Source organism: Myxocyprinus asiaticus, chromosome 3 (genome assembly GCF_019703515.2).
Source record: "Myxocyprinus asiaticus isolate MX2 ecotype Aquarium Trade chromosome 3, UBuf_Myxa_2, whole genome shotgun sequence".
Taxonomy (NCBI): domain Eukaryota; kingdom Metazoa; phylum Chordata; class Actinopteri; order Cypriniformes; family Catostomidae; genus Myxocyprinus; species Myxocyprinus asiaticus.
This window is the reverse complement of record NC_059346.1, coordinates 52,500,861-52,509,881: the sequence shown is the minus strand read 5'-3', so window position 1 is coordinate 52,509,881 and position 9,021 is coordinate 52,500,861. Positions and strand designations below refer to the sequence as shown.

Below are 9,021 nucleotides of genomic sequence, written 5' to 3'. Positions count from 1 at the left end.
TCCTCCACCACCCAGATTGAGGTGAATCACTACAGGACCAGGAGGACTTAAAAGCACATTGGGAATTGGGCATTCCAAATTGGGTGAAAAAGGGAGAAAAAAAAGAAGAAGAAAAAAAAATTAAATAACAGAAAATCCATTAATAAAACTACTCCTGGAATAAAACATTTTATATAAATAACAAAAATACTAATAATATATATAGAGTGAGAGAGAGCGCTTTTCAGATTGTAGTCTAAAAACCCGAAACCTTATTTTTATGGTTTTGTTTTTAATTTGTTGCTACATAATGTGTCTGAAAATATATGTGAAACATCAAACACTTCACTAACATCTTGAACAACTTGCCATGTGGCAACGGAAGCAGAGAAAGTGCTAATTAATTGCGTCATACCACGTGAAACCTCAAAGTGAATATGCCACAAAAAGCGACGGAAGTCTTTCAAAATAGTAGTTGTCTTTAAATTTTCTCTCTCTATTTTTTTATTTTTTTATTGAATATAATGGACAATCTCCCAAATACTATCCTCTTTCTTGGTTGATGTATATGAAGGATTGGTGGAGAATGCTGATAGAGAAGTTTTTTTTTTTTTATTATTTTTATTTTATTTCTTTAATTTTATTTTATGGAGAAGTTATTCGATCATATTACAAATGCAAGCAGGCTTTAATTCTGTATTTTGTAACGATTTAAAAAAAGATTCCGGGTTTAATACAAGTTAGGCTCAATTAACAGCTTTTGTGGCATATTGTAAATTTCCACAAAAAATAATTTAAACTCGTCCCGCCTTTGTTAAAAAAAAAAAAAAAAAATAGTGGTTACAGTAAAGCACTTACAAACAGTGTTAACTGACTGGCCCCATTCACTTTTATTTCTGTTTAAAAAAACAAAGCGGGACATAATTTTTTGTGGTGCATTGTGACATTATGCTCCAAATGCTGTTGACTGAGCTCAGCTTGTACTGAACCCGGAATATTGACTAACTAATAATATTAAGACATTGTAAGAAACATTTTGTGTGTATATTTATTTATTATTAGTTTAGTGATCAACCGAGAACCTCCTCTGATCCGTTCCCTCAGAGACGTCGGGACTTTTATTGTGAATTATATTTGAGTTTTGCAGTTGACTTCACACCTTATTCGTGACGTCACATGATTGGTCGGAGCATCTACTGCTGGTCAGTGGTCACAGTGCAAAGATCAGATGAAATTTCTCCTCTCATAAAACTGATGGTGCGCAGTCCATATCAAAGAAACTAATTTGTGGACTACTCGCTGCGTGTTTTAAGGGTGAGTTTAAATGTCTTCTAGCAGCTCGGTGATGTTAGAAATATTTTCCCCCGTGAGAACTCTTGCGTGACCTCTGTTAAAGACATTAATACAGTATAGCAAAAAATAAAATAGCGACTTCACAAACGTTATGATGTGTGTATCATTGTGGACAGCAGCAGATGATTGCGCATTGTAAATAAGTTCAAGAGTCTGGTGAAATTGTCCTGAGATTCAGTTATGTTTCAGAGATTCACATCGGTACTATAAACTGTATAATATGTTAAAATAGTTAGGAATTCTTGTTGGTAATGCAGGTCATTCATGATTATTAGAATCAGAATTCATTTGCTTTTCAGCAACTTGAGTTTGATATGAAGCTCAACTGACTGTGTTGAGAACCTCTGATAAACTCAGTAGGGAGAGAGAGTGCATCAAACATAATTTAAAGCCCAACATTTAAAAGAAAAGATTTTGTCATCATATACTCAACCTCATGTTGTTCCAGACCTGTATGGTTTATATGTCTTCCGTGGAACAAAAAAGATGTTTTGAAGAATATCCTAGCTGCTGTTTTCATTACAATGAAAGTGGATGGGGACTGGGGCTGTCAAGCTCGGGGGAAAAAAAAAAGCATCAAACTAAAAAGTAGTCCATACAAATCTAGGGCCCTATGATATTCCGCAATGCGGAAAGCACGGACGGAATTGCTGAATCCAGTCATAAAACAGAATTAAATAATAAACGTGGAATGTAAGGGAATTTGACATATTTGGGATCAGATGAATTTATTAAAAGGTCATGAAATGCTCTTTTTTTTAAATATATATATATATATATATCGTTTTGTTATCTTCCCTGAGATCCACTGATAATGTTATTAAAGTTTTTTTTTTTGCATTAAAACATTCATAATTTAGTAATAAATGATCATTTTCCACCCTGTTTTTAGCCCTCTGTCTAAAACGCTCGGTTTTGGCCTAAGCGCCTCCTTAAAACTTCAACACTCACTGTTATGATTGGCTAACACCGTGCAGCCCCTCAAATACAGCCATTTTTGAAACTCAGTCGTAAGACAATGGACCAGCTCCACAACATTATAAAACTAAATGTCAGGGTTTACACATCCAACACATTGCATCCGAATATATTAAACTGTTCATTTCAAGCACAACTGTTAATACTCACACCCTGTTTACACCGGACGCGAGAGTTGCATCAAAAGCAATAGAACCCATTATAATCAATGATGCTGTCTTCCATCGAAGCGTCCGTTGTGGTTAGGGTTGCAGTGGTATGAGATTTTCACAGTACAATAACCGTCTCAGAAAATATCACGGTATATGGTATTACACAATTATTATTATCAGTTACAGTGACCCTTAAAGGAGTGAAAACTTGATTATTATTATTTTTTTTTTTGGTTGAACAAACGCTTTATTATAATTGAAACTTGAAACCATTTTTTTTTTTTTTTTTATGTAAGTATGTGTAAAAAAAAAAAAAGTCTCCCTTTTGAAAATAAATATAATAAATAAGAAAGCTAACTGAATTATAAACATGATAAAAAAAATAACATGTAACTATAACATGTTATATAACTAAAGCATGTTAGTTTACATGTTAGCATGTTTAACTACTAAATGAAAAATATCATCAGCTGTGTGAGCTTTAAAGTAATGTCCTATGATTATTAACAATTAACATATACTGTAGGTGCGCGACAGCGCAGCCAGACTGCTCCTCTCTGTACCTTTAACTCACTGGTTCTCAACTAGTTTTGCTTCGGGACCAGATTTTACATCGGAAATCAAGTGGCGACCCACCATAGTAAAAACATAACCTGTATTTAATTTATACTGGGTCGCATTTCCTTTTATGTTGCATAGTTTTGTTCATGGTTTTCAAGTACAAGGACATGCATCAAGTGACATTATTTTTGTTGTTGACATCAACAGCAAAAGCGACAGAAAGTTTTCTCTCCCCCCTTTTAAAAATTGAAGAGCATATTTACTTACATGAGCCCATTATTATCCCGTTAGTTTCTAATTTCAAACATAATTCAAACAGAACATATTACACAGGAGGAATGGCTCCTCATTACCTTGGTTAGGTCAGTCTTAAATAATAGTAATAATAATAATAAATTATAGTATTTATGAAAAAATTAGTACTAGCTGAAACACATTTTGAAACTTTAACTACATCTGCCACTGTTGATATAAAATGAGGTCAAATAGATTCTACCTTTAGATTATTTCATATGAAACTATATTTATATAACTGTAACATTTTGTCAAAACATAAGTTACTTTTACTCATGTGGCTGCCTGTTTGATGGGTTTGACTTGACTTCCTCCGTAACACTTTAAACTAGAAAAGTCTCACTAAAATTTAAATTGGTCACATCAGTTTTGAGGTCTGCGCTCCGCAATATCGAGGGAAGCCCGGTTGTTGCACGCGCGCACCAGAGAGAAGAGCATATCGCGAGCTGGTTCCGTTACACTTGTGCGAAAGTGCAGATGAGAAGCCTTAAGCTGATTGCAAGATTATCATTAAATCTGCCTCGGCAGTCCTAAATAGGCTATCACTTGGACGGCTGCCGAAATATCTTCAACGGGAGAACCATGTCATTGTTCTTTCCCTGCTGTCCATGACCTAGTCCGAATAGACCAGTGACCCACTTTTGGGTCGCGACCCACCAGTTGAGAAACACTGCTATAACTCACACACACACTCACTTATGTCAGACCCCCTCGCCTCGCTTCTCTCTGACATTTTCTCTGCTGCACGTGTGTGTGTGGGGCAAGTTGACGAGTCTGACAGACAGTTGAGGAGGAAAGGAGATGCGCATGCGCAGGTGAGATTCTCCGTCTGGTTGCATTTTTTTCAATACTGTAGATAAGCAAATGTACATGGTATGATAACCGTCAATTTTCATACCGTGGTATACCGTGAAACCGGTATACCGCTGCAACCCTAGTTGTGGTGCGTCGTTTTGTAACAGTAAACAGGTGTCCCGTTCCATTTTGCATTGCACACGGTGGTGCTACTACTGCCAATAATACAAATAAAAGGTTTAGAAATTTTGTGTAAACACGCCCAGTGTAAACAGGATTTCAGCACCATAAACTATCACACAGTCATGACATATGAAGTGTTCATGAATTAAATTGTTTACACGGTTTTTGCGACCGCATGTTTTAACTGCCCCTTCCTTCAATAACTGTTCCTGTGCAAAGCTTGAATGAGTATTATGACTGGTATGATATGAACCGAACATTCAGTCGACTCTAAAATACACTGAAGACACATCCACATCCAGTTTCCAGTATCATTCTATCATGTTTTCATACACCAACAATTAAAAATAGCACAGATGGGTGCACAGACGTGTCCGTGACGCATTTGTGCTCAGCTGGATGAGAGAGAGCTTCTTCTCTTCAGAGTTGTAACTTGACACCGCGTCTTTTAAAAGCGGCCGATATATGTATCAAGCGGTCAAAGATGTCTGTCTGTGCACGTTTATGTAGAAAAACATTTAAATCCAGACAGGCACATGAAGGTGTCCTGTGTAAGTCCATTTAGGATGAATCTCAATAACACCTCATAAGCATAAGCGTAATGTGTGATTTGTATTTGTAATAGATTACAGACAGCAGAGTGCACATTAAGCTTGAGGAGTGCAGCACGTGCAGACTACTGTATACAGTTGTGCTCAAAAGTTTTCATACCCTGGCAGAAATTGTGAAATTTTGGCATTGATTTTGAAAATATGACTGATCATGCAAAAAAAAAAAACTGTCTTTTATTTAAGGATTTAAATTGCATTTAGAGTCTGTGTATAAATAGTCAATGAGTTTGTTAGCTCTCACGTGGATGCACTGAGCAGGCTAGATACTGAGCCATGGGGAGCAGAAAAGAACTGTCAAAAGACCTGCGTAACAAGGTAATGGAACTTTATAAAGATGGAAAAGGATATCAAAAGATATCCAAAGCCTTGAAAATTCCAGTCAGTACTGTTCAATCACTTATTAAGAAGTGGAAAATTCGGGGATCTCTTGATACCAAGCCAAGGTCAGGTAGACCAAGAAAGATTTCAGCCACAACTGCCAGAAGAATTGTTCGGGATACAAAGAAAAACCCACAGGTAACCTCAGGAGAAATACAGGCTGCTCTGGAAAAAGATGGTGTGGTTGTTTCAAGGAGCACAAAACGACGATACTTGAACAAATTGAGCTGCATGGTCGAGTTGCCAGAAAGAAGCCAATGCCAAAAAAAGCCCGGTTACAATTAAGGATGTGCGCTACGACTAATTTGACTGTCGTTTAAATGGAAGTTTTGTAACCGACTAGTCTACAGAGAAACCAACCTTCAGAAAACAGTAAAAAAAAAAAAAAAAAAAAAAAAAAATGTGTTTATGCGACCCATTTAAAATACTTAATCTATTCCAAATCCGATGCTAAATTCCACTGAAAAGGGGTATTTATCTGTGACGTGCTCGTCTTGAATTATGATCATTGTATGTTAAATATAGAACATGATGCATATTCACTGAATCAACATTAGCGAATTTAATAGACATATTTATTGAAAACAATTGAATGAATAGTGCAGGATCAACGGAACAACTGTAAAAGCCTGTTCTAAACAGAAATCACCAAGTAAAAGTTACTTAACATATTAAAACAGTCAGGACATTGTTGAAAATAATTAACAGGTAGACTAAGCCAAATCTATGAGAGAGAAAAAAAATGCGCTGAAAAGTTGTGCGTATTTCACGACGTACAGTCGTGCATTAACCATTGATCTAATATGACAGCTGTTCGGTAAAGAACGTCAACCAATTACAGTTACGATATAATAAAAGAAAGAAAAAAGTAGCTATAGGATAGAAAAAATAGGCCTGTGATGTAGCCTGCAATAAACCTAATGTATTCTAAACATGACGTGCACACAGAATAAAAGATAGTTTAACTCGTTAAGCAGTCGGCACCTCGTTGAAAATAGCCTTCTTGATCGGCAGATTAAAAAAATGGCATAACTAGTCTAAAACAGTTATTTTCTAGGCTACGTACTCAAAAGCATAATTTTTTGGATGAGCAAAATTAACCCGTCGACATGGTCCGGTGAAAGACGGGACTTGACTCACCTGAGGCGTCTTTCCTGCGCTTGAAAAAGCCCGCTCAGTGGAAAAATAACATCCAAGCATGCACAGATGTAAAGAAGACTCAAATGCGAAAACATCCATAGGGACTTTCAAACATTTGGAAAGCCGATTCCCGCACTACTGAAGTGATTTCATAACTACTTTGCTGAGTTTGCTTGTCTAGCGAGAGGCCATTTTCCTGCGTGCGCCGCGAGTGAGAGGGAAGAAGCAAACGCAGACTGAGGTGAAATTAAACTCTGTATCTGCTCCAGAAATCCTCTTTTTTAAATAATATTTGTATTATTAATTCTATTTAAAATATGTAACATTAATATGACAGTAATTTAAGTGCAGCCTCTGTAAAAATATAAAACTAAACATAAATGTGTAAAAATTATTATCAGTTTAATGGGGGGAAATATTAACCGTAATTCCAGTGTCGACTAGCAGCATCAGAACCGTTTAGTAGACTAGTCTCGCACATCCCTAGTTACAATATGCCCGACAACACCTTGACATGCCTCACAGCTTCTGGCACACTGTAATTTGGAGTGACGAGACCAAAATAGAGCTTTATGGTCACAAACATAAGCGCTATGTTTGGAGAGGGGTCAACAAGTATTGTGCTCCTTGAAACAACCACACCGTCTTTTTCCAGAGCAGCCTATATTTCTCCTGAGGTTACCTGTGGGTTTTTCTTTGTATCCCGAACAATTCTTCTGGCAGTTGTGGCTGAAATCTTTCTTGGTCTACCTGACCTTGGCTTGGTATCAAGAGATCCCCTGAATTTTCCACTTCTAAATAAGTGATTGAGCAGTACTGACTGGCATTTTCAAGGCTTTGGATTTCTTTTTATATCCTTTTCCATCTTTATAAAGTTCCATTACCTTGTTACGCAGGTCTTTTGACAGTTCTTTTCTGCTCCCCATGGCTCAGTATCTAGCCTGCTTAGTGCATCCACGTGAGAGCTAACAAACTCATTGACTATTTATACACAGACACTAATTGCAATTTAAAAAGCCACAGGTGTGAGAAATTAACCTTTAATTGCCATTTAAACCTGTGTGTGTCACCTTGTGTGTCTGTAACAAGGCAAAACAAAGGGATGTAAACTTTTGATCAGGGCCATTTGTGTGATTTCTGTTACCATTATGATTTAAAAAGGAGCAAAAGAACTATGTGATAATAAATGGCTTCATATGATCACTATCCCTAAATAAAAGGGATAGTGATCAGTCATATTTTCAAAATCAATGCCAAAATTTCACAATTTCTGTCAGGGTATGCAAACTTTTGAGCACAACTGTATATTATTAGATTGGAGCAATTTGCAGTTTAATAAGCACATTTAAGCCATATAACAAACTGCTTATCCTGTGGTGTAAAGCTGTCATCTAAAATATACAAACTCAAATTGCTTAATTTGGCTTTACGCCAAAATAAAAGCTCAAATTAACTAGACACGTGAAATTGAAGAAATTGCAACAGAAATATACTACTACTGTATAGTAAAATGTAATATTTAATGTAGTAATAAATAAAAACAATTAAACAATATTACATTATATTTAAGCAATATCTCACAAGCAAGAATTCTGTTGTACTGAATGAATGTTTTCATCAAAGATTTCATTAATCTGTGATGCTCTTCTGTGCAGCACTGTATTTGACAAAAAAATGAAATAATAACTCCAAAATTGTTTATTGGATTATGCTGTAAGGATCTGTATAGAAGAAATTAATTTTGTAAAAATAATGTAATGGTATTTTGAGAGATAATTGTTTTGTTTTTCATTTGATTAAAATTCTATGAATTCATTTTAATTAGATTTTTTTTTTTAAATTTTTTATGATACATTTGAATTAAACTTTAAAACACGGAATTCCGAAAAAATAAAACGGAAAACACAGAATTTGGGAAAAAAATAAAACGGAATTTGGAAAGAAATAAAATGGATTATATAGTGCCCTACGACATCCACTAGCCTGTACTAGTGCACCAGTGCAAGTTTTTTAAATCCGTACAATCGCTTTGTTTGAAGAACAGACTGAAATTTTAGTCATCATTTACTGAAAATTTTCCCATCCTCCCATAGCTCTCAAAACTCATTGGGGAAAATAAGTAAATAGCAGCTTGGACATTCTGCAAAATATCTCAAAGTATGAAAATTTGGGGTTTGTTAAATAATTTTAACAGTGTAGAATGTTCATTTTACATTATTCCTTTTAACATTATTGTCAATTATTTATTTTGTCCTGTAAGAATTTATCTGAAAACCTTGCTTGAATTGTGTGAAAAATTTGGCAAAATATTAGTTGAGAGCTGCAAAGTTAGACCACAAGGAAAAGATTCCTTCGATCACATTCTCGGACTTGCTTTTGTTGCTGTATACTAGTGATGGGAAGATCGGATCATTTTACTGACTTGAATCTTTGAGTCTCGTTCAGCAAAATGAACAAATCTTTTTTTCAAGTCATTTAGTTCATTTCGTTCATTTTAGCGGAATTCAATTAAAATGTTACATTTTCAATAGCCAAATCCCCCCCAAAAATGTCTACTTACGCTTTGATTATAGTCCCAATAAGGAAAAATTGATAAT

At 35.5% G+C, this 9,021-nt stretch overlaps 1 protein-coding gene across 1 annotated transcript in view; it reads left to right on the top strand.

Annotated features, from left to right (window-relative positions):
• Positions 1-1,146: 1,146 nt before the first annotated feature.
• Positions 1,147-9,021, top strand: part of slc31a1 (solute carrier family 31 member 1) — a 25,544-nt gene continuing 17,669 nt past the window's right edge. The window contains exon 1 of the mRNA XM_051674173.1: positions 1,147-1,293. The gene's annotated coding sequence lies outside the window, so the exon portion shown is untranslated. The remainder of the gene's footprint in view (positions 1,294-9,021) is intronic.